We start from the raw sequence: 10,065 nt of genomic DNA, 5'->3' as shown, positions 1-10,065 counted from the left end.
AGCATGCATAGTCTGGGTCCAGTCCCAGCTCTGCCACTTGCATGCTGTGTGACCCTGGGCCCAATACCCTCTCTGTGCCTCATGCTGCCCGTCTTTAAAATGGGGATAATAATCCAACTGGTGGCATAGGCGTGTGAATATGTGAAATGCTCAGAAGAGCGCCTGGCACAGGGAAGGTTCTCGGTCAGTGCTGGCTCTCAGATCAGACACAGGGTGACAGGAACACTTCCCAACCAGCCTGTGGCCCTTTGCAATGGGCCCGATGAGTGACATGCTCGTGTTTGATCCTTTTCCCCTTGGAGAGAGAGAGGAAGGCCTATTTCAGCTTGTAGGCCCCTCTGCGGATCCGCCGTGCCTATGTGGCTTGGGAGCATGCCCGTTTTGAACATTTGTCCTAAAAATATTTGGGTAACTGCTTAAAAGGAACCAGGCCTTGCAAACAATTGTGAGGCTGCCCTCTAATGTTCCTGATTCACAACAGAAGTCCTCTACTCACCTCTCCTCTCTTCAGCTACGTCTTCCCAAGTTGTACTCCGGATGCAGGTAGCTCCTCTGCCTTCTAGACAGGAATTTGCTCTCCTGGCCCAAGCTCCACCCCTTTTCCTCATGTTGGTGGCAGGATGGGCAGAGGCAGGCTTCTGGCCACCTTCAGCCTGCAGGCCCCCCTACTTGGGGGTCTCAGCGGGTGAGTGAGCACATAGCAAGAGGGACACCTTAAGTCATTTGAAAGAAAACTTCCCTGTCTCCAAGGAAGACTGCCTGGAGTTCCCGCTAGTTTTTCATTTTTTCAAAGGGTTGGAAATGAGTATCCTAAAATTTCTCAAATCAGAGTCTCAAACCCGAGGTATTTCTTAGGAGCAATACACACAAGAATGTTGGACCAGATTTTCTAGCAGATTTAGGATTATTTGGAGTAAGACACGAGACTGAGATGATAGTCTTGGGACTCTTAGGGTGCTTTGTACAGATGAACTTTATTGAAATATAATCCACACACCATAAAATTCACCCCTTTAAATAAGTGTACAATTCAGTCGTTTTTAGTATATTGACAACATTGTATAACCATCACCACAATCTAATTCCAGAAGATTTTTCATCAGCCCAAAAAAGAAACCCGGGACCTCTGACAATTGCTAATCTACTTTCTGTCTTTATGGATTTGCCTATTCTGGATATTTTGTATATGTAGATAGAGATGTTTTCTTTTACAGATGCATCCCAGATAAAAAGAGAATTGATGTTCAAAATGTAATCACTGCCCACCTTCCCTCTACTCCCTCTCTCCCCCCACGCACCCACAAAAGATCCTGTAAGATCTTCTTAATCATTAAATACAGATTCAATCGTCTTAGCCTATTGGGGCAAAAAAAAAAAATAGTTCTGGTTAATGGGTAACCAGTATACGGAACTAATCTGAAGAACTTTTCCCCAAACATGTATACCTGATAAAGGTCTATGTATGCAGACTACATGCTAAGTTAAAATGTGGTCTGGATCCAGGCAACGGAGTCTGCTAACCTGCTCCCTGCACTGTGTGCTTCCACGCTCAGCACCCTTCACATCACACCCTGTGTAAATGATGCTCCCCAGAGGTGTGCCATGCACAGACTTCATGGTTATACAGGGCTGCCCTGCACTTGGGAGATGAGTTGAGGTTAAAAGTGTTGACTCATGCTCAAATGTAAAGCATATTGAATATGTCTTCCCTGTAAAAAAAAAAATTCTTTTTAGTAAGTAGTGGCTAATGAGTCTCAGAGGCAATGAGGCTTTGGTTAAGAAGAGCCTCCTTTATCAACTTTCTGGGTCAGGCTGGTTTTCCTGTTAGCGTGCCTGCCACAAGGAGCCTGCGTTTGTTGCTAGGCACTTTGTAGCATCAATGTACATTTTCTCTCTCTCTAGTCCACAGAGCACCCCGGGCTGGCTCGCTGGCTTGCTCACAGGTCCTCCTCACCTCCAGCTGAGTTCCTGGAAGAGAACCAATCTCAGGACAGTAGGATCTTGAGAGTGGCAGTCCACTCTATTCAGTCCTCCAGAAGCACAAGAGCAACAATGGCCAGGACTGAAAGAGGTCAGACATGAGAGAGTACAGTGCTCTCTGTGGCATTATTCAATTTATACCAACAAAGCTGACCTACAGGGTTAGACGTCAGTTGAGTGGCCTTCTTCAGGTGGGGAGAGGGCGGTGATTGGAGGGGGACTAGAGGGACCCTCTCGAAGAGCTGGCAGTGGTCTGCTTACTGATCTGGATGGGCGTTTGCTTTGTGACAATGCGTTAAGTTGACCACATTTATTTTATATACTTTTGCATAGGTGAGTAATAGCTTATTAAGAAAAATAATAGGGGTAGGGGCAGGACCTGGCAGGAGATCCAACTTTCTGTAGTGGTTCCCAGTCACTGCAGGTGACCATGTCTTTTCTTAGGTGTCCTGTGGCCCGTGGGAAATTCTCTCAGCTAACTGGATCCTGGTCGTCTAGTGCAGGGGTCAGCCAACCAGGGCCCCCTGTCAAATCCCACCTGCTTCTTGTTTTTGTGTGGCCCTCGAGCACTGTACCAATAGATAAGTGTAGTGAGCCATGGAGACCAAGCTTGGGGGACCCCCTCCACGTGTGTCAGGCCGACTCACCCACTAGGCACAGTACACACAGGGCCTAGGATCCACAAGACTTTAAAGGGCCCATACGAATATTTTAACTTAATTTAACATCTGAAGGAAAGCATGTAGTCCAGCCTGGACTTTATTTGTCTTTATACCAACACAGTTATAGAATATAATCTTTAAGATGTGTTTATGGTGGAAGTGCTCATGAAGGTAAAAGTGCCAAGGGCCCATGAAAGTCATAAGTGGCCCTGGTCCCTGTTCCCCTTTCTACTCCCAGCACCAGACTCCCTGGCTAGTGGCCGCATCTACTTCTGCCCACACTGGTCACCACTTGCATGTTGGAGACTTTGCTGTTAACAAATGCTGGGACCAAGCAGTAGAATTCCAGTCCAGGTGTTGGCAACTTGGTAAATTGCCTCCCCTCTGACCAGTGGCCCAAGCTGAGATGACTATGTTCCAGGGTCTAGGTGACACTGGCAGAGTGAAACCAACTGTGGCAGCCAACCCCTACCCCTACTCCCCTGTCCCTCAAACCTCTCCTCATCAGGCCAGTGGCTCTTTGTCCTGAAAATGTCTCCAAGCTGATGGCACCTGAGCATCCAGTTGTCCACTGCCGGGAATGGCCCACCCCAGGCAGCAGTGGGGCAGGCGTTTTCTCTTCTGTTATATAAGAACCTATATGATAATCTCTAATTTGGCCCTTGTCCCAGAAAGCCTAAATCACTGGTCCTTTATGGAAAAAGTTTGCCAATTTCTGCTCTAAGGAAAATATGTCTCCTCTCTCCTGGACCATTTGCCACTTGTATGATTTGGTGGAAATTGGAAAATGTGCTACGGTGTTCAGCTCAGGAAAGAGGGCTTAGCCATCCCAACCCTAGGTCAATGGCCTGAGGTTTGTTGGTTGCCAGGTTAGAACTTTTACTAGCTGGAAGACAAACGAAGGCACCTATCTCGGTGACATTCCAGGTTGGCCCCAGTCATCCCTGCCTGCAATTACTCACACCCTGGTGGAGCTCCCATCCACACCAGACAGGCCTCATTTGTGTAAGAGTCTTTGAACTGGAAGTTGGCCTCCAGCCACAAATGCTACTTACTATTAAAATCTATGTGGTTACTTTATCTTAAATCCTCAGGCGCCTATAGAGACAGGAGAGAAAGGCACATGCACGAGATAAAAGAGGCAAAGTAGAAACTCCCACCTGGTTGTTCTCATCAGAATCACTTGAGCTTAATAAATGCTTGAGCCCCACCCCCAAAGAGTCTGATTCGATTGGTCTAGGTTTGGACTTGACTAATTTACATTTTTTAAAGTCCCAGGTGATTCTAATGGGTGGCCAAGGCTGCAAATTTCTGGGCTAGGGATTTATAAGAAATATATATTTGGTCATTCAGGTGACCAAAGTATACTTCTCATATATATTTGTTCTTCAGTTGCAGTTCCCGGCTCACAGCTCCCCAAACACTTGGGATTTCCTAAGCACTAAAAGCAGTGGGATCATCTTTTGTCATGATATTTGGTCTCTTGTCCTCAGTTCCTGAAATTGTTTCAGAGCCATGAAGGTGAAATGAGTGTCCTGTCGTTCATAACCAGCCTCTTCCCACTACAACTTGGTTTGTTAATGAGATGACTTTTGGAAAGCAACTAAGGATGGAGGCTGGTTGCCAGGGGAACCAACCAGGTCATTAGACCCACCCCCTGACTTCCGGGGAAGGGAGAGAAGCTGGAGGTTGACTTGATCATCAGTGGCCAATGATTTAATCAATCATGCCTACTTAATGAAGCCACCATAAAAACCCAAAGGACAGGGTTCAGAGAGCTTCTGGTTTGGCGAACACATGGAGATTCGGAGGGAGAGTGGCACGCTCGAGCACAGAAGCTCTGCACCCCTTCCAATGTACATGCTCCAAGCATCTCTTCCACCTGGCTGTTCTTGAGTTATATCCTTTTATAATAAACCTGTAATCTAGTAAGTAAATATTTTCCTGAGTTCTGGGAGCCCTAGCAAATTAGTCAAACCCAAGGAGGATGCTGTGGGAACCCCTGATTTATAGCCAATCAGTGAGAAGCACGGGTCTTGCTTCTGGACTTGCAGTTGGCATCTGAAGTCAGGACACTCTTGCGGGACTGAAAATCTGGAGTTAGAACTGAGTTGAATTTTAGGACACCCAGCTAGTGTTGGAGAATTGATTGGTGATGTGAGGGGAGACAACCCCCCCACCCCCAAACACACTAGAATTGGTGTTAGAGTAGGAATTAGACACCTTCTTAGCACAGGGGCCTTCTCCCACTGTCTAGTCAGTGCTATTGACATGAAGCCTCTCTAGGTGGCTTTCAGTCCCTATATGCAACTTCCCTGCCATCTGTCTTTTTGTTCAATAAAAGTATACTACATTTAGCATTCTTCTATGCAAAGCTGATGGTGCTGTTCACATGAGGAATTACAGTATTGAAGAATAAGATTAACATAGGTTTTCTTTCTCTCTCTCTCATGTTTTTAAACCATACCCATTAACAAGTAGACGGAGTATTATATGCCCTCGGCTGAGAGCTCTCGTGGCATGCTGTACTGTAAGCCTTGGATCAATGAGCACTTGTGATTTGTTTTTTTATTTTGAGTTATGAAGGTCACTGTGTTCACTTCCCCACAGTGTTCATGTTCTCATGGCAATAGCTGTCAAAAACCATGCAAGTGACAGTGCTGGAGGTGCCACAAAAGTGCCAGGGGAGAGTGTCAGCTGGCTTTCAAAATAAACATCTGCAAGGAACTGGATGAGGAAACGGCAGAATCCGCAGTCAAGGAGGGAATGCTAGAACCTCTCTGACTGATAAGCATCAGAGCACATGGGAGGAAGAGATTAAAACTGTGAACAGTAATTAGAGGAAAGTGTAACCAGAGATTTGTCTCAATTTCAGGGGATTTAAAGAGAATGATGTCATAACACACCTCCCTGAGCCCAGTCTGAATTGCTTTGATTTAGATAGTGTAACCTAATGGTAAGGATTCCAAGTTGCAGACAGCAGAATCCATTGTTGTTACTAAAAGCAGAAATGCGTTGATTACAGGGTATTTGTAAGGAGCATACAGAACTTCTGAGAAGTACAAGGAAACAGATGGGTTGCTAGTAGCCAGGAACAATGCGGCTAAGAGTTCTGAGTTCTAGAAGAACTGTTCTAACAGAATGGTTGCCACTGCCCACCACCCCACACTCTGGACACAGGAAACCAGGCAGTAGAACCCCATTCCCAGCTACCAGAACCTGACTTCCTAATACAGCTGTGCCCTGTATCCCTCACTCCCACCTTCCCAGGCTCATCTTCTGTTTCACACAGGTGCCTCTGTTTGGCAGAGCTTCAAGGAAGTCTGAGAAAGTGGTTTCTAGTTTTTCAGGCCTTACACCTGAGGGAATGAGGGGCCAATGGGCAGGGTGTGCCACAGCTCCATTTCCAGGACACATCCTCCCTATTCCAGAGAAGATCTGGATTCCCCTAAATGCCTGTTAAATGACACATGTTGATTTCAGGAATGAACGAATACTTCAAGCCCCCTTGCAGTGCTCTGTTTCTGTGGTGTCACCATCTTTGTTCGGCAATATTTGTTTTACAACTATTTGAATTTGTACTTCCCCTTGTTATTTTTTTCACCTTAAATGAGTAGAACACAGAGAAAGGAGAGTAATGATATTTGTGATAAGAAGCATAGGTCTCATAAAACTGAAAAAAGCCCAAGAATACCACTAAACAGTAAGGACATTCCTTAAAAAACTAAACATAGAGTTACCATATGTTCCAGCAATCCCACTCCTGGGCATATATCTGGAGAAAACTCTTAATTCGAAAAGATACATGCACCCCAATGTTCATAGCAGCACTATTTACAATAGCCAAGACAAGGAAGTAACCTAAATGTCCATCAACAGATGATTGGATGAAAATGATGTGATATATATGTGTACACACACACACACACACACACATACTGGACTACTACTCAGTTATAAAAAAGAATGAAATAATACCATTTGTAACAACAGGAATGGACATAAGATTATCGTACAAAGTGGAGTATGTCAAAGACAAATACCATATGATATCACTTATATGTGGAATCTAAAAAAAAATGATACAGGTGAACTTATTTACAAAGCAGAAACCGACTCACAGACATAGAAAACAAACTATGGTTACCAAAGGGGAAAGTGAGAGAGGGGAAGAAATAAATTAGAAGTTTGGGATTAGTAGATGCACACACTACTATATATAAAATAGATGAATAACAAGGACCTACAGTACAGCACAGGGAATTATACTCAATAGCTTTCAATAACCTATAATGAAATAGAATATATATGTATAACTGAATCAGTGTCCTGTACACCAGAAACTAATACAACAGTGTAAATCACTCATACTTCAATTAAAAAAAGATTACCAGTAGTCCCCAAGGCAGTCAGCCTACAGCCTCAATGAGCCCCTTATTGGGACAAAAAGATCAACTGCCTAGTCACATGTAAAGGACATATTTAAACTACCTAAATTATATTATTGAAGAACATGTCTAATGAACAAAGTGTCCTTAGGAGTTTTACGGTCTTGTTTACATTCCTGGGAACGGAAACCCCCTTGTAAGATGGAGGGCTGTTTTTAACTTTTGCACATGCTCACTTGGATGCCTTTTCCAGGCTCCATTAACGTCTGAAATGCACGCCCGTTCCAGTCTACAGAGGAGAAGGAAGAGAACAGGTGAGCCGGGGAGGAGAGGGCGGAGCCGTCCCCTGAGTGCCCCGCCCCGCGCCCCCCACGTCGGCCCATCAGCTGCCGGCCCAGCCCCTCCGGAGGTACCAGGGCCTCGCCCAGGACGCGGATACGCCCAAGCCCTCAATCCTCCGTCCTTTTTTCCTCCTCCTGCTGGTCCCAGGGCCCCCCTGGCTGGCTGGGAGTGAGGTGAAGACGCCGGGGAAGGGCATCTGGCCGCTGAGCGGAAGGCGCCGTCCTCACCACGGTAAGGAGGGGGTTGGAGGGGTATGAGGGGCGGGTGGGGCCTCGGCATGGCTACAGCGTGCAGGGCGCCAAGGGGTACCCAGAGCTGGACGTCTGCCCTGTGTGTGCCCCTTCCTTGTTGGCTACGACGAAACCTCTTTCCATTTATGATGTAGTGCCTTCTCATACTTACAAACCAGTTTCCCCCGTGTCATTTCCATTTGAAGGACAGTAGTGATTTCTAACAGAGCATGGAAGCTTACATTGCTGTGGAAGCCACCAGCATGCCCCATGAGAAAGACCTTTGTGAACAGCAAACTACCGGCCCTACAGCTAAATTCTTTTTTTTTTTTTTTTAAAGAAGTGGCTGGGAACTTCTCCAAATAACAAAAAGTGTTTTAATTGGGGGCCAATGGAGCCATTACTGGGGCTAGAGGGCCACCCTGTGGCTAACTGTCAAAAAATGAGTTCCTTCCTGCAATTAATCTTTTCATCCAGAGAGCAGACAGGAACACCAGGGTAAATTTTGCCAAATATCTGCTCAGAATGTTCAGTTGGCCTTCCAGGCTGAATTATTTAAGTATCATCAGCGTCACCTGGGAACTTACTAGAAACGCAGATTTTTAGACCCACCCCAGATCTATTGAATCCCAAACTCTGGGGGTGAGGCTAACCACTGGAGTTTTAACAAGCCCTCCAGGTGATTCTGATACCAGGTAAAATCTGAGGACCACCAGACTAGACCAGTTAGGTAAGAGAGCATCCCTGGGCTGGGCTAACATACAGCTTGTACTAATTGGTATTGATTATAATTAATCATAGAATTCACTCATTAATTCATGCAGCAACTATTGTATTTCATTCATTCAACAAAGATTTATTGCATTTTAAAGGGCAGCAACAAAGCTCATGTCATTGGAGCAGAGTAGTCGAGGGGGAGAGTGGAAGAAATGAGTTCCAAGGCAAGCAGGGGCTGGCTGTGTAGACAGCAGAACTTGATGAAGCATGGTGTGTCATGGGAGCCACTGGAAGGTACAGAGCAGGAAAGAGATATGTAAGACTGTCTTCGTATAAACAATCAGCTCCAGCTACAGATCCGAGAACAGACAGTGGTGGAGTAGGGGACAGATAAGGAGCTAAAACAAAGCTCAGCAGAGGAAGAGTGGTGATCTGGACTGGGATGTAGCGGTGATGGTGTCCAGATGGCTGGATCCTGGATTTTGGAGGTACAGTCAGCAGGATTTATAGATGGGTTGAATGTAAGATAAGACCAAGGAAAATCTAGGATGACTCCAAGGTTTTGTGCCTGAGCAAAACTATGTTTAGTGAGAAATAATTAAGTGCCTACTAAAGATAAACTTAAGATGTATCTCATAATTAAAGATCAAATGTTTTAGTGGCAAAGACCAATTAAATTAAGATTATGGGTTGTTTTTCCTTCCACACAATTTACCTAATTGTTTGTTTTAGTCAAAGTATTTCATTTTCTTTTATAAAAAAATGTGTTTCAATTTCAACAAGTAGCTTGGAATTTCAGACAATACTTTCGTACACTGGTATCTCCAATGAAGGTGGGGTGGCTTGAGGTAATCAAGGGTTATTCTTCATATTAGAGGTAGAAATAGAACTCCTCCTTTATCAATTTGCCACTTTTGTGCTCTCTGCGGTACCAATTAGCACCAATTATGTGCGCCTGCAAACATACATTTTAATATGTAACGGAGCCATTTCCCCGCCCCCACCCCCACTTAATTCAGCAGCCAGACTCCTGGCATCCCCTCAAGCATTTGGAACTCAGGTATGAATTCCCAGACTACACTCAGCAGCTTAAGTGATGTGTCTAAAATTAAAGTTAATGAGTTAATAGGCTTAATTATTTGACTTCCACTGGCAACCTTCCATTCTTCCCAGGTTTAATGCAGTTCAGTGAATGGCCATTGGGTGCTTACTGCGAACAGGGCACCCGGTGAAGCTTCAATGAGGAGTGTCAAAGGGGTAGCAGAGAACAGACCACAGTTCCATGTGGGGGCATGGGGAGCCGACATGCTGACTGTAGCCAGGAGGAGGAAGCGGGAGGATCACCATCTCAGAAGGCTCAGAGCTTTTGAATTAACACTAATAACAGCAGGTAGTTAAATAGCCCCCTAGGCTAGATTACAGCCAGTGCCTGCCCGTGTCTGAGGTTTCCTGACAATGACTCTGAGTCATAAAATTAAAAAAAGTTGTTAGTAACTCAATTTCCTATGACAGGGAATTATATGACATTTTAGAAAAAGTGTAATCAAAATAATTAGGATTGAACATAAAGGGGTTGTTTTTAGTTACCTGAATGATTAATTAAATCTAGACTATCTTGTTTCCATAAGAATTAATAGGATGTTATTACAATTGTGCCTGGAAAGTTCTGTTAAGGAAGAATTTGAAAACTGAATCTTGACTGGCCAAATGGATGTCTAGTCTTTGAGTCTTGGATCTTTTCACATT

At 44.9% G+C, this 10,065-nt stretch overlaps 1 protein-coding gene across 2 annotated transcripts in view; it reads left to right on the top strand.

The window, feature by feature from the left end:
• Positions 1-7,432: 7,432 nt before the first annotated feature.
• Positions 7,433-10,065, top strand: part of CEP68 (centrosomal protein 68) — a 38,417-nt gene continuing 35,784 nt past the window's right edge. For both annotated transcript variants that reach the window (XM_072937634.1, XM_072937629.1), the window contains exon 1: positions 7,433-7,603. The gene's annotated coding sequence lies outside the window, so the exon portion shown is untranslated. The remainder of the gene's footprint in view (positions 7,604-10,065) is intronic.

The sequence above is a fragment of the Vicugna pacos genome, chromosome 15 (genome assembly GCF_048564905.1).
Source record: "Vicugna pacos chromosome 15, VicPac4, whole genome shotgun sequence".
NCBI classification, from domain to species: domain Eukaryota; kingdom Metazoa; phylum Chordata; class Mammalia; order Artiodactyla; family Camelidae; genus Vicugna; species Vicugna pacos.
The sequence above is the reverse complement of the archived record's forward strand: the minus strand, read 5'-3'. Positions and strand labels throughout refer to the sequence as shown.